The sequence below is a fragment of the Rhinoderma darwinii genome, chromosome 4 (genome assembly GCF_050947455.1).
Source record: "Rhinoderma darwinii isolate aRhiDar2 chromosome 4, aRhiDar2.hap1, whole genome shotgun sequence".
Classification (NCBI taxonomy): Eukaryota; Metazoa; Chordata; class Amphibia; order Anura; family Rhinodermatidae; genus Rhinoderma; species Rhinoderma darwinii.
The window spans coordinates 23,211,044-23,234,730 of record NC_134690.1 but is presented as its reverse complement, the minus strand read 5'-3'; positions in this window follow the sequence as shown (position 1 = coordinate 23,234,730).

Below are 23,687 nucleotides of genomic sequence, written 5' to 3'. Positions count from 1 at the left end.
ATTCTGCATCGGTCACACAGGTGTCTCCGTACGTTTCTCTCTCCTCACCGGACCTCTGTATTCTGCATCGGTCACACAAGTGTCTCCGTACGTTTCTCTCCCTCCTCACCGGACCTTTGTGTTCTGCATCGGTCACACAGGTGTCTCCGTACGTTTCTCTCTCTCCTCACCGGACCTCTGTATTCGGCATCGGTCACACAGGTGTCTCCGTACGTTTCTCTCCCTCCTCACCGGACCTCTGTGTTCTGCATCGGTCACACAGGTGTCTCCGTACGTTTCTCTCTCTCCTCACCGGACCTCTGTATTCTGCATCGGTCACACAGGTGTCTCCGTACGTTTCTCTCTCCTCACCGGACCTCTGTATTCTGCATCGGTCACACAGGTGTCTCCGTACGTTTCTCTCCCTCCTCACCGGACCTCTGTATTCTGCATCGGTCACACAGGTGTCTCCGTACGTTTCTCTCTCTCCTCACCGGACCTCTGTATTCTGCATCGGTCACACAGGTGTCTCCGTACGTTTCTCTCTCTCCTCACCGGACCTCTGTATTCTGCATCGGTCACACAGGTGTCTCCGTACGTTTCTCTCTCTCCTCACCGGACCTCTGTATTCTGCATCGGTCACACAGGTGTCTCCGTACGTTTTTCTCTCTCTCCTCACCGGACCTCTGTATTCTGCATCGGTCACCCAGGTGTCTCCGTACGTTTCTCTCTCCTCACCGGACCTCTGTATTCTGCATCGGTCACACAGGTGTCTCCGTACGTTTCTCTCTCCTCACCGGACCTCTGTATTCTGCATCGGTCACACAGGTGTCTCCGTACGTTTCTCTCTCTCCTCACCGGACCTCTGTATTCTGCATCGGTCACACAGGTGTCTCCGTACGTTTCTCTCTCTCCTCACCGGACCTCTGTATTCTTCATCGGTCACACAGGTATCTCCGTACGTTTCTCTCTCTCCTCACCGGACCTCTGTATTCTGCATCGGTCACACAGGTGTCTCCGTACGTTTCTCTCTCTCCTCACCGGACCTCTGTATTCTTCATCGGTCACACAGGTGTCTCCGTACGTTTCTCTCTCTCCTCACCGGACCTCTGTATTCTGCATCGGTCACACAGGTGTCTCCGTACGTTTCTCTCTCCTCACCGGACCTCTGTATTCTGCATCGGTCACACAGGTGTCTCCGTACGTTTCTCTCTCTCCTCACCGGACCTCTGTATTCTGCATCGGTCACACAGGTGTCTCCGTACGTTTCTCTCTCTCCTCACCGGACCTCTGTATTCTGCATCGGTCACACAGGTGTCTCCGTACGTTTCTCTCTCTCCTCACCGGACCTCTGTATTCTGCATCGGTCACACAGGTGTCTCCGTACGTTTCTCTCTCTCCTCACCGGACCTCTGTATTCTGCATCGGTCACACAGGTGTCTCCGTACGTTTCTCTCTCTCCTCACCGGACCTCTGTATTCTGCATCGGTCACACAGGTGTCTCCGTACGTTTCTCTCCATCCTCACCGGACCTCTGTATTCTGCATCGGTCACACAGGTGTCTCCGTACGTTTCTCTCTCCTCACCGGACCTCTGTATTCTGCATCGGTCACACAAGTGTCTCCGTACGTTTCTCTCCCTCCTCACCGGACCTCTGTGTTCTGCATCGGTCACACAGGTGTCTCCGTACGTTTCTCTCTCTCCTCACCGGACCTCTGTATTCGGCATCGGTCACACAGGTGTCTCCGTACGTTTCTCTCCCTCCTCACCGGACCTCTGTGTTCTGCATCGGTCACACAGGTGTCTCCGTACGTTTCTCTCCTCACCGGACCTCTGTATTCTGCATCGGTCACACAGGTGTCTCCGTACGTTTCTCTCTCTCCTCACCGGACCTCTGTATTCTTCATCGGTCACACAGGTGTCTCCGTACGTTTCTCTCTCTCCTCACCGGACCTCTGTATTCTGCATCGGTCACACAGGTGTCTCCGTACGTTTCTCTCTCTCCTCACCGGACCTCTGTATTCTGCATCCGTCACACAGGTGTCTCCGTACGTTTCTCTCTCTCCTCACCGGACCTCTGTATTCTGCATCGGTCACACAGGTGTCTCCGTACGTTTCTCTCTCTCCTCACCGGACCTCTGTATTCTGCATCGGTCACACAGGTGTCTCCGTACGTTTCTCTCTCTCCTCACCGGACCTCTGTATTCTGCATCGGTCACACATGTGTCTCCGTACGTTTCTCTCTCTCCTCACCGGACCTCTGTATTCTGCATCGGTCACACAGGTGTCTCCGTACGTTTCTCTCTCTCCTCACCGGACCTCTGTATTCTGCATCGGTTACACAGGTGTCTGTACGTTTCTCTCTCTCCTCACCGGACCTCTGTATTCGGCATCGGTCACACAGGTGTCTCTGTACGTTTCTCTCTCTCCTCACCGGACCTCTGTATTCGGCATCGGTCACACAGGTGTCTCCGTACGTTTCTCTCTCTCCTCACCGGACCTCTGTATTCTGCATCGGTCACACAGGTGTCTCCGTACGTTTCTCTCCCTCCTCACCGGACCTCTGTATTCTGCATCGGTCACACAGGTGTCTCCGTACGTTTCTCTCTCTCCTCACCGGACCTCTGTATTCTGCATCGGTCACACAGGTGTCTCCGTACGTTTCTCTCTCTCCTCACCGGACCTCTGTATTCTGCATCGGTCACACAGGTGTCTCCGTACGTTTCTCTCTCTCCTCACCGGACCTCTGTATTCTGCATCGGTCACACAGGTGTCTCCGTACGTTTCTCTCCCTCCTCACCGGACCTCTGTATTCTGCATCGGTCACACAGGTGTCTCCGTACGTTTCTCTCTCTCTCCTCACCGGACCTCTGTATTCTGCATCGGTCACACAGGTGTCTCCGTACGTTTCTCTCTCTCCTCACCGGACCTCTGTATTCTGCATCGGTCACACAGGTGTCTCCGTACGTTTCTCTCTCTCCTCACCGGACCTCTGTATTCTGCATCGGTCACACAGGTGTCTCCGTACGTTTCTCTCTCTCCTCACCGGACCTCTGTATTCTGCATCGGTCACACAGGTGTCTCCGTACGTTTCTCTCCCTCCTCACCGGACCTCTGTATTCGGCATCGGTCACACAGGTGTCTCCGTACGTTTCTCTCTCTCCTCACCGGACCTCTGTATTCTGCATCGGTCACACAGGTGTCTCCGTACGTTTCTCTCCCTCCTCACCGGACCTCTCTATTCTGCATCGGTCACACAGTTGTCTCCGTACGTTTCTCTCCCTCCTCACCGGACCTCTGTGTTCTGCATCGGTCACACAGGTGTCTCCGTACGTTTCTCTCTCTCCTCACCGGACCTCTGTATTCTGCATCGGTCACACAGGTGTCTCCGTACGTTTCTCTCTCTCCTCACCGTACCTCTGTATTCTGCATCGGTCACACAGGTGTCTCCGTACGTTTCTCTCTCTCCTCACCGGACCTCTGTATTCTGCATCGGTCACACAGGTGTCTCTGTACGTTTCTCTCTCTCCTCACCGGACCTCTGTATTCGGCATCGGTCACACAGGTGTCTCCGTACGTTTCTCTCTCTCCTCACCGGACCTCTGTATTCTGCATCGGTCACACAGGTGTCTCCGTACGTTTCTCTCTCTCCTCACCGGACCTCTGTATTCTGCATCGGTCACACAGGTGTCTCCGTACGTTTCTCTCTCTCCTCACCGGACCTCTGTATTCTGCATCGGTCACACAGGTGTCTCCGTACGTTTCTCTCTCTCCTCACCGGACCTCTGTATTCTTCATCGGTCACACAGGTGTCTCCGTACGTTTCTCTCTCTCCTCACCGGACCTCTGTATTCTGCATCGGTCACACAGGTGTCTCCGTATGTTTCTCTCTCCTCACCGGACCTCTGTATTCGGCATCGGTCACACAGGTGTCTCTGTACGTTTCTCTCTCTCCTCACCGGACCTCTGTATTCGGCATCGGTCACACAGGTGTCTCTGTACGTTTCTCTCTCTCTCTCCTCACCGGACCTCTGTATTCTGCATCGGTCACACAGGTGTCTCCGTACGTTTCTCTCTCTCCTCACCGGACCTCTGTGTTCTGCATCGGTCACACAGGTGTCTCCGTACGTTTCTCTCCCTACTCACCGGACCTCTGTATTCGGCATCGGTCACACAGGTGTCTCCGTACGTTTCTCTCTCTCCTCACCGGACCTCTGTATTCTGCATCGGTCACACAGGTGTCTCCGTACGTTTCTCTCCCTCCTCACCGGACCTCTGTATTCTGCATCGGTCACACAGGTGTCTCCGTACGTTTCTCTCTCTCCTCACCGGACCTCTGTATTCTGCATCGGTCACACAGGTGTCTCCGTACGTTTCTCTCTCTCCTCACCGGACCTCTGTATTCTGCATCGGTCACACAGGTGTCTCCGTACGTTTCTCTCTCTCCTCACCGGACCTCTGTGTTCTGCATCGGTCACACAGGTGTCTCCGTATGTTTCTCTCTCTCCTCACCGGACCTCTGTTTTCTGCTTCTTGCCAACAATAGATCTTTCCTGCTGTTTAATCATCCAGATCACGTTGCCATTTCTGACGTTTTGTTCTCTCAATCTCATTCCGAAATTTCTTCAGAAAATCAGACATTTTATTCTGATATCCTTGGGATTCCGGCGCCACCATCATCTCCTTGAGTTGTCCGTCCCTCTCACTGAGTCGTATCTTGAGGATATCAATTTATTTTCGTAAATATTCAATATTCAAGAGTAACAAGTCCTGAGAATATTTATTGGTAAACGTTGGCACTTAAAATATTCCCCCGATGTGGAAGATGTAACTCCAAAGCAATCTGCCTCGTGGAATCTGCTTCCCATTTTTTTCTCACACTTTCTTTCGTGCGTATACTCAAAAAAGCGACATTTCCAGTGAGTCCCCCCCCGTAGAATACGATCTGCATCCTCTGGGGTGTAAGTGAACACCTGCGGTGGTTTCCAACAATTTCAATATCTCCTTCTCCCAACATTTGTTATTTATATAAAACAAAACAAAACTACAAAAAAATAAACAAAATTGAACCCGTTCCCGCCGCAGCCCTTTTTCAGATTTTCATTTTGTTTTTTTCCTCCCCACCTTCCAGAAACCATAACGTCTTTATTTTTCCGTCGATATAGTCCTATGAGGGCTTGAGTTTTGCGGGCTGAGTTGTAGTTTTTTGTAGCACCATTTATTGTGCCGTATAATGTACTAGGAAACGGGAAAAAAATTATTTGTGGGGTAGAAAATGAAAAAAACTGTGATTCCTCCATGGTTTTTTGCGCGTTGTTTTTACGGAATTCACTGTGCAATTAAAACAACATGTTATCTTTATTCTCTGGGTCAATACGATTACGGCGATACCAAATATATATCGTTTTTTTCTATATTTTACTACTTTTACAAGTAAAAACCTAAGTGTAAAAAAGAAAATGTACTCTGCGTCGCCAAATTCCGAGAGCCGTAATTTTTTTATTTTTCCGTCGATTAAGTGGTATGAGGGCTTATTTTTTGCGGGATAAGCTGTAGTTTTTAATAATACCATTTTGGGGTACATGCGACGGTTCGATCACTTTTTATTTCATTTTTTGTGGGAGATTAGGTGACCAAAAAATAGCGATTCTGGCGTTTACAATGGTTTTTTTACGGCGTTCACCGTGCGGGTTAATTAATGATATATTGTGATAGTTCAGACTTTTACGGACGCGGCGATACCAATTATGTTTATTTTTTATTTTTTTTTACTATGCTCTAGGGGGGGAATGGGAAAAGGGTTTTTTTTTAAACTTTTAATATATTTATTTTTGTACACAAAAAAACAACTTTATTTAACTAATTTTTACTTTTTTTCTTAGTCCCCCCTAGGGGACTTCAACCAGTGATCGTTAGATCGCTTGCACGATATATTGCAGTATACTAATGTATTGCAGTATATCGTGATTCTGACAGACCGGAGGCAGTTCTTAATAGGAGCACAAAGATGGCGGACCTGGAGGCCTTCACTAAGCCCCCAGGCAGCCATAGACACGATCACCCCCCCCCCTTGCGCGATTGCGTTGCGAGGGGCGCGATGACCTGTTAGAGGGCGTCGCCCCCCTCTCTCTGATGATTTTAATGCTGTGGTCGCTATTGACCACAGCATTTAACAAGTTAAACGAGCAGCTCGTTACTTTGAAGTGTCGGCTGTAACATTCAGCCGACACCGACATCGTATGGAGCGAGTTCACTGCGTGAGCCCGTTCCATACTTCCCCTACCCGATTTAGGTGTATGGATAGGTCAAATGTCGGGAAGGGGTTAAAATTTGCGGCCGCTCCAGTATTTTTTTTTTTTTAAATTCACGAATAAAGTTTATTGTAAAACATGAGAAGTAGATACAGCATTGAGATGTATGGACAACGTGTTCATTATATTATATTCAATGCGTCGGGAATCACAAGTTCAGTCGAGTAGGACAATGAAAAACATCAGTAAAGAAATGTCATAGAAAATAATAGCATGCAAAACCATATAAGGCCAGCAGGGGGACGGAAAAGTCTAAACTTCCTGTATGTTTATGAAGCAGCGCGCGGAGCCGATCACTGTCTAGAGCAAAATACAAAGAGTTAACCAGTAAACTAAAAACTCAATCAGTTTCCACAGGTAAAGATGCATAAAAGTAGAACATAAACGGGTCCGGCACCGCGCAGAGAAGATCAGGACCTGGTGTTACACCACGGTGACAGTGGAGGTCTAGAATGTACAGGGTGGGCCATTTATATGGATACACCTAAATAAAATGGGAATGGTTGGTGATATTAACTTCCTGATTGTGGCACATTAGTATATGGGAGGGGGGAAACTTTTCAAGCTGGGTGTTGACCATGGCGGCCATTTTGAAGTCGGACATTTTGTATCCAACTTTAGTTTTTTCAATGGGAAGAGGGTCATGTGACACATCAAACTTATCGAGAATTTCACAATTGAAAAAACTAAAGTTGGATACAAAATGGCCGACTTCGAAATGGTCAACACCCAGCTTGAAAAGTTTCCCCCCTCCCATATACTAATGTGCCACAAACAGGAAGTTAATATCACCAACCATTCCCATTTTATTTAGCTGTATCCATATAAATGGCCCACCCTGTATAGTGTATAATAATGTATAATGTATACATGGCATGCAAGAGGGGGCAACCCAACGTGGGTCAAACATGAGCCACGTCCGTGGCATCAAACAGATCAAGGGCCCGCGGGTGGATCTGAGGTCCTGTGTTGGGGGAGCAGACAGTAGCGGGAGACTGCGGCCATCTATCCCAAATCTAGGTGACTTTCAGGACAGTTTCTATATTGAGGTAACATCCCACCAATGCAGGGGCACGACAGGACAACCAATGCATGGGCACGACAGGACAACCAATGCAGGGGCACGACAGGACAACCAATGCAGGGGCACGACAGGACAACCAATGCAGGGGCACGACAGGACAACCAATGCAGGGGCACGACAGGACAACCAAGATCTGCCATAATATAAATGTCTCCAGGATAAAAGTGTGGATATGACGGGGGTTTCATATTCCGCAGGGTCAGGAGTGAATAGACAGGTCTCAGGGCACAGCGGGACACGAGACCCCATCTCATCGCTCAGAAACTTGACAACCTGATCCCAGACCCCCGGCTTCCATAGGGCAGGATCACGCCAAATGATAAAAGGAACCCGAGGTTATGCCACGTTTAGGGCATTTCAGGGCAGTCAGGACCAAAACGATGTAATCTAGAGGTGGTGCAAAGCGCCCGATGTAATATGGGAAATTGTGGGAGCCGCTCATTATATAGTGTGATGATACAGATTATGGGGAGGAGGGGGCCCTGACCCGCTCGCCCTCAGTCAGCGGAGCCACGTCACCCACTTTACCTTCAGCGGGATGAGCAAAGATTCTCTAAACTTGCCGGATAATAAGCCATAAAAACCAGAAATCCAGCCAAAACGTGTCCTTATAGAAAGTACCACATGCAGGGACACCGCAGGGTCAGCGAGATACAACAGCATACATGTGACTGCAGCTCTGGATGTGACTGGAGTATAAAGCATGATGTAACAGCAGAATAGTGACTGCAGCTCTGGATGTAACTGGAATATAAGACATGATGTAACAGCAGAATAGTGACTGCAGCTCTGGATGTAACTGGAATATAAGACATGATGTAACAGCAGAATAATGACTGCAGCTCTGGATGTAACTGGAGTATAAGACATGATGTAACAGCAGAATAATGACTGCAGCTCTGGATGTGACTGGAGTATAACGAATGATGTAACAGCAGAAAAATGACTGCAGCTCTGGATGTAACTGGGATATAAGACATAATGTAACAGCAGAATAGTGACTGCAGCTCTGGATGTAACTGGAGTATAAGACGTGATGTAATAGCAGAATAGTGACTGCAGCTCTAGATGTGACTGGAGTATAAGAAATTATATACCAGGGGAAATTTGAATGCAGCTCTGAATGTGACTGGAGTATGATATGATGTAACAGCAGAATAGTGACTGCAGCTCCGGATGTGACACTGGAATATAATACATGATTTTAACAGCAGAATTGTGACTGCAGCTCTGGATGTGACTGGAGTATAAGACATGATGTAACAACAGAATAGTGACTGCAGCTCTGGATGTAACTGGAATATAAGACATGATGTAACAGCAGAATAGTGACTGCAGCTCTGGATGTAACTGGAATATAAGACATGATGTAATATCAGAATAATGACTGCAGCTCTGGATGTGACACTGGAATATAAGACATGATGTAACAGCAGAATAGTGACTGCAGCTCTGGATGTAACTGGAATATAAGACATGATGTAATATCAGAATAATGACTGCAGCTCTGGATGTGACACTGGAATATAAGACATGATGTAACAGCAGAATAGTGACTGCAGCTCTGGGTGTAACTGGAGTATAAGACATCATGTAACAGCAGAATAGTGACTGCAGCTCTGGATGTAACTGGAATATAAAACATGATGTAGCAGCAGAATAATGACTGCAGCTCTGGATGTAACTGGAGTATAAGACATGATGTAACAGCAGACTAGTGACTGCAGCTCTGGATTTAACTGGAGTATAAGACATGATGTAACAGCAGACTAGTGACTGCAGCTCGGGATGTGACTGGAGTATGACATGATGTAACAGCAGAATAATGACTGCAGCTCTGGATGTAACTGGAATATAAAACATGATGTAGCAGCAGAATAATGACTGCAGCTCTGGATGTTACTGGAGTATAACGTATGATGTAACAGCAGAAAAATGACTGCAGCTCTGGATGTAACTGGGATATAAGACATAATGTAACAGCAGAATAGTGACTGCAGCTCTGGATGTAACTGGAGTATAAGACGTGATGTAATAGCAGAATAGTGACTGCAGCTCTAGATGTGACTGGAGTATAAGAAATTATATACCAGGGGAAATTTGAATGCAGCTCTGAATGTGACTGGATTATGACATGATGTAACAGCAGAATAGTGACTGCAGCTCTGGATGTAACTGGAGTATAAGACATGATGTAACAGCAGAATAGTGACTGCAGCTCTGGATGCGACTGGAGTATAATACATGATGTAACAGCAGAATAGTGACTGCAGCTCTGGATGTGACTGGAGTATAAGACATGATTTTAACAGCAGAATTGTGACTCCAGCTCGGGATGTGACTGGAATATAAGACATGATGTAATAGCAGAATAATGACTGCAGCTCTGGATGTAACTGGAATATAAAACATGATGTAGCAGCAGAATAGTGACTGCAGCTCTGGATGTAACTGGAATATAGGACATGATGTAACAGCAGAATAGTGACTGCAGCTCTAGATGTAACTGGAGTATAAGACATGATGTAGCAGCAGAATAGTGACTGCAGCTCTAGATGTAACTGGAGTATAAGACATGATGTAGCAGCAGAATAGTGACTGCAGCTCTGGATGTAACTGGAATATAAAGCATGATGTAGCAGCAGAATAGTGACTGCAGCTCTGGATGTGACACTGGAATATAAGACATGATGTAACAGCAGAATACTGACTGCAGCTCTGGATGTAACTGGAGTATAAGACGTGATCTAATAGCAAAATAGTGACTGCAGCTCTGGATGTGACACTGGAATATAAGACATGATGTAACAGCAGAATAGTGACTGCAGCTCTAGATGTGACTGGAGTATAAGAAATGATATACCAGGGGAAATTTGAATGCAGCTCTGAATGTGACTGGAGTATGACATGATGTAACAGCAGAATAGTGACTGCAGCTCTGGATGTGACTGGAATATAAGACATGATGTAACAGCAGAATAGTGACTGCAGCTCTGGACGCGACTGGAGTATAATACATGATGTAACAGCAGAATAGTGACTGCAGCTCTGGATGTGACATTGGAATATAATACATGATTTTAACAGCAGAATTGTGACTGCAGCTCTGGATGTGACTGGAGTATAAGTCATGATGTAACAGCAGAATAGTGACTGCAGCTCTGGATGTAACTGGAATAAAAGACATGATGTAATAGCAGAATAGTGACTGCAGCTCTGGACGTAACCTGAATATAAGACATGATGTAATAGCAGAATAATGACTGCAGCTCTGGATGTAACTGGAGTATAAAACATGATGTAACAGCAGAATAGTGACTGCAGCTCTGGATGTAACTGGAGTATAAGACGTGATCTAATAGCAAAATAGTGACTGCAGCTCTGGATGTGACACTGGAATATAAGACATAATGTAACAGCAGAAAAGTGACTGCAGCTCTGGATGTAACTGGAGTATAAGACGTGATGTAATAGCAGAATAGTGACTGCAGCTCTAGATGTGACTGGATTATAAGAAATTATATACCAGGGGAAATTTGAATGCAGCTCTGAATGTGACTGGAGTATGACATGATGTAACAGCAGAATAGTGACTGCATCTGTGGATGTGACACTGGAATATAATACATGATTTTAACAGCAGAATTGTGACTGCAGCTCTGGATGTGACTGGAGTATAAGACATGATGTAACAGCAGAATAGTGACTGCAGCTCTGGATGTAACTGGAATATAAAACATGATGTAATAGCAGAATAATGACTGCAGCTCTGGATGTAACTGGAATATAAAACATGATGTAGCAGCAGAATAGTGACTGCAGCTCTGGATGTAACTGGAATATAAGACATGATGTAACAGCAGAATAATGACTGCAGCTCTAGATGTAACTGGAGTATAAGACATGATGTAACAGCAGACTAGTGACTGCAGCTCTGGATGTAACTGGAGTATAAGACGTGATGTAATAGCAGAATAGTGACTGCAGCTCTAGATGTGACTGGAGTGTAAGAAATTATATACCAGGGGAAATTTGAATGCAGCTCTGAATGTGACTGGAGTATGACATGATGTAACAGCAGAATAGTGACTGCAGCTCTGGATGTGACTGGAATATAAGACATGATGTAACAGCAGAATAGTGACTGCAGCTCTGGACGCGACTGGAGTATAATACATGATGTAACAGCAGAATAGTGACTGCAGCTCTGGATGTGACATTGGAATATAATACATGATTTTAACAGCAGAATTGTGACTGCAGCTCTGGATGTGACTGGAGTATAAGACATGATGTAACAGCAGAATAGTGACTGCAGCTCTGGATGTAACTGGAATATAAGACATGATGCAACAGAAGAATAGTGACTGCAGCTCTGGATGTAACTGGAATAAAAGACATGATGTAATAGCAGAATAATGACTGCAGCTCTGGACGCGACTGGAGTATAATACATGATGTAACAGCAGAATAGTGACTGCAGCTCTGGATGTGACATTGGAATATAATACATGATTTTAACAGCAGAATTGTGACTGCAGCTCTGGATGTGACTGGAGTATAAGACATGATGTAACAGCAGAATAGTGACTGCAGCTCTGGATGTAACTGGAATATAAGACATGATGCAACAGAAGAATAGTGACTGCAGCTCTGGATGTAACTGGAGTAAAAGACATGATGTAATAGCAGAATAATGACTGCAGCTCTGGATGTAACTGGAATATAAAACAATATAGCAGCAGAATAGGGACTGAAGCTCTGGACGTGACATTGGAATATAATACATGATTTTAACAGCAGAATTGTGACTGCAGCTCTGGATGTGACTGGAGTATAAGACATAATGTAACAGCAGAATAGTGACTGCAGCTCTGGATGTAACTGGAATATAAGACGATGTAACAGCAGAATAGTGACTGCAGCTCTGGATGTAACTGGAGTATAAGACGTGATGTAATAGCAGAATAGTGACTGCAGCTCTAGATGTGACTGGAGTATAAGAAATTATATACCAGGGGAAATTTGAATGCAGCTCTGAATGTGACTGGAGTATGACATGATGTAACAGCAGAATAGTGACTGCAGCTCTGGATGTGACACTGGAATATAATACATGATTTTAACAGCAGAATTGTGACTGCAGCTCTGGATGTGACTGGAGTATAAGACATGATGTAACAGCAGAATAGTGACTGCAGCTCTGGATGTAACTGGAATATAAGACATGATGTAACAGAAGAATAGTGACTGCAGCTCTGGATGTAACTGGAATATAAGACATGATGTAATAGCAGAATAATGACTGCAGCTCTGGATGTAACTGGAATATAAAACATGATGTAGCAGCAGAATAGTGACTGCAGCTCTGGATGTAACTGGAATATAAGACATGATGTAATAGCAGAATAATGACTGCAGCTCTGGATGTAACTGGAGTATAAGACGTGATGTAATAGCAAAATAGTGACTGCAGCTCTGGATGTGACACTGGAATATAAGACATGATGTAACAGCAGAATAGTGACTGCAGCTCTAGATGTGACTGGAGTATAAGAAATGATATACCAGGGGAAATTTGAATGCAGCTCTGAATGACTGGAGTATGACATGATGTAAGAGCAGAATAGTGACTGCAGCTCTGGATGTAACTGGAATATAAAACATGATGTAGCAGCAGAATAATGACTGCAGCTCTGGATGTAACTGGAATATAAAACATGATGTAGCAGCAGAATAATGACTGCAGCTCTGGATGTGACACTGGAATATAAAACATGATGTAGCAGCAGAATAGTGACTGCAGCTCTGGATGTAACTGGAATATAAGACATGATGTAACAGCAGAATAGTGACTGCAGCTCTGGATGTAACTGGAATATAAGACATGATGTAACAGCAGAATAATGACTGCAGCTCTGGATGTAACTGGAATATAAAACATGATGTAGCAGCAGAATAATGACTGCAGCTCTGGATGTGACTGGAGTATAACGTATGATGTAACAGCAGAAAAATGACTGCAGCTCTGGATGTAACTGGAATATAAGACATAATGTAACAGCAGACTAGTGACTGCAGCTCTGGATGTAACTGGAGTATAAGACGTGATGTAATAGCAGAATAGTGACTGCAGCTCTAGATGTGACTGGAGTATAAGAAATTATATACCAGGGGAAATTTGAATGCAGCTCTGAATGTGACTGGAGTATGACATGATGTAACAGAATAGTGACTGCAGCTCTGGATGTAACTGGAATATAAGACATGATGTAACAGCAGAATAGTGACTGCAGCTCTGGATGTAACTGGAATATAAGACATGATGTAACAGCAGAATAGTGACTGCAGCTCTGGACGTAACTGGAATATAAAACATGATGTAACAGCAGAATAGTGACTGCAGCTCTGGATGCAACTGGAGTATAATACATGATGTAACTGCAGAATAGTGACTGCAGCTCTGGATGTGACACTGGAATATAATACATGATTTTAACAGCAGAATTGTGACTGCAGCTCTGGATGTGACACTGGAGTATAAGACATGATGTAACAGCAGAATAGTGACTGCAGCTCTGGATGTAACTGGAATATAAGACATGATGTAAGAGCAGAATAGTGACTGCAGCTCTGGATGTAACTGGAATATAAAACATGATGTAGCAGCAGAATAATGACTGCAGCTCTGGATGTAACTGGAATATAAAACATGATGTAGCAGCAGAATAATGACTGCAGCTCTGGATGTGACACTGGAATATAAAACATGATGTAGCAGCAGAATAGTGACTGCAGCTCTGGATGTAACTGGAATATAAGACATGATGTAACAGCAGAATAGTGACTGCAGCTCTGGATGTAACTGGAATATAAAACATGATGTAGCAGCAGAATAATGACTGCAGCTCTGGATGTGACTGGATTATAACGTATGATGTAACAGCAGAAAAATGACTGCAGCTCTGGATGTAACTGGAATATAAGACATAATGTAACAGCAGACTAGTGACTGCAGCTCTGGATGTAACTGGAGTATAAGACGTGATGTAACAGCAGAATAGTGACTGCAGCTCTAGATGTGACTGGAGTATAAGAAATTATATACCAGGGGAAATTTGAATGCAGCTCTGAATGTGACTGGAGTATGACATGATGTAACAGAATAGTGACTGCAGCTCTGGATGTAACTGGAATATAAGACATGATGTAACAGCAGAATAGTGACTGCAGCTCTGGACGTAACTGGAATATAAAACATGATGTAACAGCAGAATAGTGACTGCAGCTCTGGATGCAACTGGAGTATAATACATGATGTAACTGCAGAATAGTGACTGCAGCTCTGGATGTGACACTGGAATATAATACATGATTTTAACAGCAGAATTGTGACTGCAGGTCTGGATGTGACTGGAGTATAAGACATTATGTACCAGCAGAATTAGGACCTGGGGTTTTTCTGATTGGCTGGCTGTTTAGGTGCATGATGGGAACTATGGGCAGATTGAATATTGCATACAGTACTGGCAAACATCACACACAGTAAGACACGCCCCCAGCCAACTGTCCAGAACTAGGAAGTGTCAGAGACAGTTGCTGAGCAGGATTCAGGCACAGGACCAATCAGAATGGTCCAGTGTCTGGCCAATCACAGCGCAACAGGCTTGTTTTGCCGCCATTTCCAGCTCTGACAAGCTCATTTCAGTCAGAGAACTTGTCAGAGACGCTGCCAGTGATAGGGAAGGGAAAAGTCAAAGAACAAGACCCCAAAACCCAGCGATCTGACCCTTTTTTCCCCTTTTGTGCCACTGACCACTTTGCTTCCCACTGGTGATCATATATTTCAGTTCAGTCACCCACATTGCCCTTCTGCCGTGCTGTGATCTATGCCCAGCCATCGCTGTGTCCCTAGATTGCCCACTGCCCGAGTCCCCTGTTAGGTAGCAATGACACCTCTCATTTAGGTTTCCCCTGGTAGGTAGGGCACCCGCACTCATGAAGCACAGCAGTTTTTAGTTAGTAGTTGCAGTTTGGGTGCAGCGTTTAGTATATTATTCTAAAATCCCCCAGAAGGGTCTTCACAGCCGAGGAGGCACATGAAATGTGAGGCTGGATTCACACGAGCACATTATGTCCGTAAAGGACGGAACGTATTTCGGCCGCAAGTCCTGGACCGAACACAGTGCAGGGAGCCGGGCTCCTAGCATCATAGTGATGTACGACGCTAGGAGTCCCTGCCTCTCTGCGGGACAACTGTCCCGTACTGTAATCATGTTTTCAGTACGGGACAGTAGTTCCATGGAGAGGCAGGGACTCCTAGCGTCGTACATAACTATGATGCTAGGAGCCCGGCTCCCTGCAGTGTGTTCTGTCCGGGACTTGCGGCCGAAATATGTTCCGTCCATTACGGACCGAACATCCTCGTGTGAACCCAGTGCGAGGGAAGGTGGAGCCCGATTACAGCTCTCATCTTCATCCGTATCATGTGACTCCGGGTCTGCACCCCCCCACCCCCACCCCCCTCCGTCAGCGCAGACGAGGTGAAGGTTCTGCTCTGCCGGAGCTGACATGGGAAGCTGCGGAGAATTATACCCCCCGGGTGGCTGGATTTAGCGCCCCCTCAGGGGTTCAGCTTGACACCACAGGGTTCAGCCCATTGATTATTTTAATGGTTTTTTTCTGACGCCTTTTAGATTTAATGGTCGAGCAGACCGACATATATGCGGATCAGTTCATCTCCCAGAACCCCGACTCTTTTAATGGTAAAGGCCGAAATTGGACCCCCACAAACGCAGTGGAATTGGGGACGTTTTGGGGCTTATTTTGAATCTTTGGTCTCGTGAAAAAGCCGGACATTAGAGACTATTGGTCCCCGGATATTTTATATAGAACCCCCCCCCCCCCCCCCGTGTACCTCACAATTATGAGCAGGACATGATTTGAAAATGTCCTAAAGCTCCTTCACTACAATGACAATAGTCACTGCCGACCCCCGCAGGACCCTCATCTTGATAGGCTGTATAAAATTAGAACATTAACCCCTTCAGGACACAGCCTGTTTTGGCCTTGTGGATACAGATGATTTTTTCAAATCTGATATGTGTCCCTTTATGTGGTTATAACTTTGGAATGCTTTAACCTATCCAAGAGTTTCTGAGATTTTTTTCTTGTGACATATTGTAGTTTATGTTAGTTTGATCGATAAATTCAATATTTATTTGTGAAAAACTCCAAAATGTAGAGAAAATTTGCAAAAATGTGCATTTTTCTAAATTTCAGTGTACTGCTTGTAAGACAGATAGTAATACCACACAAAATACTTACTAGTTTATATTTCCCATATGTCTTTTTTATGTTTGCATCGTTATTTGAACGTCCCTTTATTTTTCTAGGACGTTACGAGGCTTAGAACTTTAGCAGCAATTTCTCACATTTTCAAGAAAATTTCAAAGGGCTATTTTTTATAGGTACCAGTTCAGTTCTGAAGTGGCTTTGAGGGCCTTATATATTAGAAATCCCCCATAAAACACCTAATTTTGAAAAATGCACCCCTCAAAGTATTCAAAACAGCATTCAGAAAGTATTTTAACCCTTTAGGTGTTTCACAGGAAATAAAGCAAAGTAGATGGGAAATTTACAAATTTCATTGTTTTTTTGCCAAAATTCATTTGTAATTCCTTTTTTTCTGTAACACAGAAGGTTTTACCAAAGAAACGTAACACAATATTTATTGCCCAGATTCTGCAGTTTTTAGAAATATCCCACATGTGGTCCTAGTGCACTAATGGACTGAAGCACCGGCCTCAGAAGCAAAGGAGCACATAGAGGATTTTGGGGTCTCCTTTTTATTAGATTATATTTTAGGCACCATGTCAGTTTTGAAGAGGTCTTGTGGTGCCAAAACAGTGGAAACCACCCAAAAAACACACCATTTCGGAAACTACACCCCTCAAGGAATTAATCTAGGGGTATTGTGAGCATTTTGACCTGACAGTATTTTTGCTAAATTTCTTTGAATTAAGCTGTAAAAATGGAAATTAATTTTTTTTCTAATAAAACATACAATGTTATAATTTTTACAAGGAATAAAGGAGAAAAAGCACCACAACATTTGTAAAGCAACGTCTCCCGAGTAAAACAATACCCCAAATTAGATCTTAAATGGCTGTTTGGACACACGGCAGGGCTTTGACTTTTAGAGCTCAAATTTAGCAGGAATGGTTTGCGACTGCCATGTCTCATTGACAAAGCCTCTGAAGGATCAAAACATTGGAAACCCCCTAAAAGTGACACGATTTTGGAAACTACACCCCTTATGGAAATTTTCTAGGGTATAGTGAGCATTTTGACCCCACAGGTTTTTTGCAGAATTAATTGGAAGTCGGCCGTGAAAATGAAAACCTACATTTTCCCATATAATGTAGTTTTAGCTTAGTTTTTTTCATTTTCACAAGGTCTAAAGGAGAAAAACCACCCCAAAATTTGTGAATCAATTTCTCCTGAGCACATCAATACCCCATATGTGGTCCTAAACAACTGTTTGGGCACACAGTGCACCTCAGAATGGAAGGAGCATTTTTTGGAGTGCAGATTTTGCAGGATTGGTTTTCAGGGGCCATGTCGCATTGGCAAAGCCCCTGAGGAACCAAAACAGTGGACACCCCCTAAAAGTTACCCTATTTTAGAAACTACACTCCTTGGGGCATCTCCAGCTAGGGGTAAGAATAAGAAGTAGTATATTTTGGGGGATTTTGCTGGTATATTAATTTGTAATTGTGGGAGCATATGTAAGCTGTGCGGAGTGCATCAGGGTATAATAAGGTGGTATAAAAAAAAGGGCACATGAATAATAAAATTAATGATTCATAGATGTGTGGTACACTTTGAAACACTCCTTTATGCACAGGCTATGTTTTTCGGGGCAGGTGTCGCACTGATGAGTGGTGTCCCTTCTTATCCCCATTTTGGAACACACTCTGCACCTTTTTGGGGCCTTCCCTTCTTTTCAGTTTGGGGAACATCGCTGGGAAAGTGCTGCCCTGGTACAATACGGGCACCCTCGCTTTCAAGAGATATGCTTGGTCCCTCTACTTCCTGGTTCCCAAATACAAGTGCCTTGATCACCACCTCTTGAAACTGAAGAAATGTCCCTGTCCGGCCTGCACATCGGGATAGCACATAAGCATTATACAATGCCATCTGTACAATGTGCACGGCCACTTTTTTGTACCATGCCCCTGCCTTCCGCATTGCACTATATGGCTTCAGCACTTGATCGGAAAGATCAACCCCTCCCATGTATTTATTATATCTCAGGATGCAATCTGGCTTGGGGGTCGCTGTACTGGTGCCTCGTACAGGGACATGGGTGCTGCCGTTCCCATGTATTGTGGTCTACTTCTTATTCTTACCTCTAGCTGGAGATGCCCTAAGGTGTGTAGTTTCTAAAATGCGGTAACTTTTAGGGGGTGTCCACTGTTTTGGTTCCTCAGGGGCTTTGCCATTGCGACATGGCCCCTGAAAACCAATCCAGCAAAATCTGCACTCCAAAAAATGCTCCTTCCATTCTGAGGCATACTGTGTGCCCAAACAGTAGTTTAGGACCACATATGGGGTATTGATGTGCTCAGGAGAAATTGATTCAGAAATTTTGGAGTGGTTTTTCTTGTACTTGACAAACAACACGTTCTCGCTGCATAGTGCCCTGCTCTCACCCCTTCTGAGACTTGGCCAAGCAGGGTTTTGGGGAGGCCTCTCTGGTGTTTGCGCACGGTGCCGCCTGCTGCAGTATTTCTGGTGTAGAGGCATTTAAATAATGGGATGCTGGTGTAGAAGTTATCCACGTAAAGGTGATAACCCTGGTCCAGCAGTGGGTGCACCAAATCCCACACTATTTTCCCACTACCTCCCAGGACAGGGGGGCATTCTGGAGGTACAATCCTGCAGTCCTTCCCTTCATAAACATGAAACCTGTGGGTGTACCCTGAGCTGCTCTCGCACAGTTTGTACATTTTTATCCCGTACCTCGCCCTTGTACTTGGCAGGTATTGTCGTAATTTTAGCCTCCCTTTAAAATGTACAAGAGACTCATCTACTGCAATGCTCTTTTCGGGGGTGTACACTTCTTGAAATTTGGTGCTAAAGTGATCAAAGACTGGCCTGATTTTAAATATGCGGTCATATGTGTGGTCATTATGGGGTGGGCACTGTGCATTATCATTATAATGCAAAAACGTTGAAATCGCTGCAAAGTGAGTCCGGTTCATGGTCATGCGGTAAATTGGGGTGTTGTACAAAACATCTGAATACAGTACTGCCTAATCTTTGGCTTCTTCACTAGACCCATATGCAGCACCAGGCCCCAAAATGTCCTCATATCCGCTGCATCTACAGGGGTCAACCTGAGGGGTCTAGCATATCATGATGTTGGGTTCTGGGCAATAAATTCCTGGGTGTATAAATTGGTCTGGGCCACCATTAAATTCACAAATTCCTCACTAAAAAAAAATCTATTTCTGTGAGGCCTTCAGTCTCAAAATTAATTCCTGATTTGCCCATGAAATCAAGTATCAGGGCTTGGTTCCACATGAGCTCAGTAAGTAATTTGGGGGGTTTTCACAGCTGATGTTCTGGGGCGCCTTTGCGGGGGTTCCTCATCACTGGATGATGATGGAGGAGGAGGAGGAGGAGGCCAGGCTGGCGTATGCCTCCTCTTCTGAATAGACCCTTTGGGATGATTGGGACATTTTTATTAGGGGGGTGTGTAGTGCTTCAACACGTGTAATACTCAATTTATTTTTACACAGGGGGTTGTGTGCGTTGTGCTTTTACAAATGTATAGATGTACATAATAAAAAAAATTTGGAGAATAAAAAGTACTGAATAAACTTCAGTAAAAAAAAAAAATATGGCAATATGAAATGGCAAAAAAAGTTCTGACTTCCTGACACTAAAAAATTATCCCTTACTGTAGTATAAAAAATATACTACAGTAAATTTAGACTAAAACTATAAAGCTACACCTATGTAAAATTTAGTGAACGACCGTAAAAACCAAACTGAACGTCCGTCACTAACTTACGCTAATCCTGTAACGCTACGGTATCACTAACTAAATGTAGTATAAAAAATATACGACAGTAAATTTACACTAACTCCCTACCTAAGCAGGTACTAGCAACACCTAGCTATATATATATATTTATTTGTTTCTTTCTTTTTTTTTTTTTTTTACTTTTCACTTTTTTTTGAGTTTTATAAAAGGACAAAAAAATAAACCTGCGTAAACAAATGACCATTGAGGCTGATTGTAGACTCCGCACTCTGTGGCCGCAGGGCTCACACAAAAAGATGGTGCTGTAAAAAAGCCCAAAATCAAAAAACCTGCGCCAAAGACTGAGCACAAATACCGATCAGTGCTCAGCGGCTGCAGGGCACAAGGAGATGGTGCTGTTAGAAAAATGAAAAAAATCTGCGAAAAGCCCAGAGACGTTCCGCCTGGGCGGCAAGCTGCTCTTTTTTCCGCCCAAAAAATGAAGGACTGTCTAATGAAACAAACTCTTATGTCCTGTGGACCTGCCCGGTAACAAACAAAAGGGGGGGATAGTAAATTAACAAGTATGCAAATCGGGACAAATATAACAAATATAACGACGAAAACAGTCAGATCGCCTTTGTCCTAATTTCTTTATCTCGTTGTCCGGGAAACCGAAAGGAATGGGTAACGTTGTGTATTTGTTTGCACTAGGAAATTTACTACAGGGCCGGCAATTGACGTACTGACAAACTGTTTTAACCGGGCAAAATGGCGAGGCCAAACTAAAAACTGATATCCACGTGCCCCTAGCGTAAATGTCCGTTTTAGACCTACTAATACGTATACGTACGCTATAATTTAGAATAACAATATCAGATGTGGTCAAAACCGGTTCGGCTCGACCACTAGTAGGTACCAATTCCCAGACTCTGAGAGCGCCAAAAAATGCTTGTGAAAAAGTGGCGAGAAAAAAACGAAGATTCATAAACATCAGAGCATATGATATCAAGCGATACTAAAATACGCTGTAAGAGCATAAATGATATTGGTCTTCGGCTATCCGCTGTACGATCCCCTTTGCGCCACCCTTTCAATATCTGACAGACGCAAAAAATGTTTAGTTGCGTCCGGCAAATTACGTAGTTGTAACATGAAGAATAAGCCAGTCATGTGTTTTTTAACCATTGAGACGGATACTTCCCCTTGGTGTAATTGTTCAAGGAAGGCCATAAGGGCTCTCAGCATCAAGTCGCGATCGCCAAGGTCAACGACGCCGCTGCAAAGCAAAAATTTATTCCAGGACTTACTAGAAGCCGACCACGTGGACGGCATTACCGATGCTTGAACCTGGCGAATCAATTCGCTTCCGCGAGGGACCATAGGTAATAAGAAATTGCAGGTTTATGCAAATGGAGCTCTCCAGCAGATGAACTTTAGAAAATATGCAAACGTGACATCCACCCCCCACCCACCCATTCCCTCCCTCACCCTTGGAATAAAATCATTGGAAAAATAAAATGTAATGTAGGGCAAATATATTTTCAACTAATTAACTAAAATCTAATAATTCAGGACAGTGTGGTATTTTTTTAAAACATGGCTCAATGCACAGGCCTGGTTGTGAGGGACATGAGGGACATAAATATCGGGAATCTTTGCGGTGCCCGTCTTTTCTGCAGACGCGGCACTTTTTCTGGGGGTTGCTTCTGGTTGGTGTTGTGGGAATCCGACTGATGAAGTGTCTTTCAGTCAGTCGCGTGACATCCTCAGACTGGGGGCATTCTCGGGTGTCCTGAACATCAAAAATGAGGCCTTCAATAATTTTCTCCTGGAAATCCAGGTATGTGTCTCTGCCTCTGTTTTTTTTGTAGAGCACAAATGAGTTGTGGATTGCCACCTGTAACAGATAAATGGCCACTTTTTTGTACCAGGTTTTTGTTTTGCGTTTTACTAAATACGGCTGTAAAACCTGGTCGCTTAAATCCACCCCCCCCATGTACTTGTTATATTCGGACACGCTCACTGGTTTGTGCTTGTCCGATGTTGCCCCCCTTTCCCTCACTGCCACTGTTCCTGCGGTATGAATCGTGCTTAGCACATACACGTCTTTGCGATCCCTGAACTTGACCGCCAGCAATTCCTCAGATGCATAAGCACCGGAGTCCCCCTTTACCATGCGCTTCCCCACTAATTGCTGTGGAAAACCAATTCTGTTTTTGCGCATGGTACCACATGCCCCAGTCCTTGCAGCATGCAAATTCCTAAACCGGGGCACACTGGAATAAAAATGATCGCAGTACAGGCGGTACCCCTTGTGAAGCAGAGGCTGCATTATCTCCCACACGATCTTACTGCTGGTGAAAAAATCAGGGGGGCATCCAGAAACATTTATTGAGCGGTCCCGCCCTTCATAAATTCTGCTCAGGAGTGTAGAGTTGCAGAAATAAATAATTGAGGGAATTTATCAGTGGTCTTATTTTGAACAACCGATCCCGGTTTGCATCGGTACTTGGGGGGGCCTGTGCGTTGTCGTTGAAGTGGAGGAACCTCATTATTGTCTCATAACGAGACCTGGGCATTACTGCAGAATACACTGGGGTGGCTTGGGCGGGTCTTGTTGACCAGTAAGACCTAATGGAGGGCTTTTTTACAATACCCATATTTAGGGTGAGCCCCAAAAAAATTTTAATTCCTTCAAATTGGTGGGCGTCCAATCTCTGGCATGGGTGGATGAAGGTTTCTGCCTTATATATTGAGTGGCATATAAATTAGTTTCGTGGACAATCAGATTTAGGATGTCGTCCGTTATAAATAAATGGAAGTAATCCATTTGGACAAAATTTGTATTGTCCACAGTTATGCCAGGAGTGGCAATAAATCTGTGTATTCTAGGCCCAAAAGATGGAGCAGATGCCCATACAAGAGCCTGGACTGGAGGGACCAGGCTGTCCCGTGCTACAGCGCTACTAGGCCCTGCGCTTTCATGTTCTGCAGTTTCAACTGTGTCAGGGACAACGTCCCCTGAAGATGAACCTGAAGTGACGCTGTCATCGTCACTACCTAAAACAGGTTCCATCTCTGATGTGGTCTCAGACTCAGACCACAGCATGGCGTATGCCTCCTCAGCACTAAATAACTTCCTCGCCTAATGTCACTAACACTAACTAAACTAACAATTATAATTTTTTTAATAACAGATTATATATATAGATGTATCTAAATGTGTATATATATATAATATATATATATATGTATATATATATATATATGTATA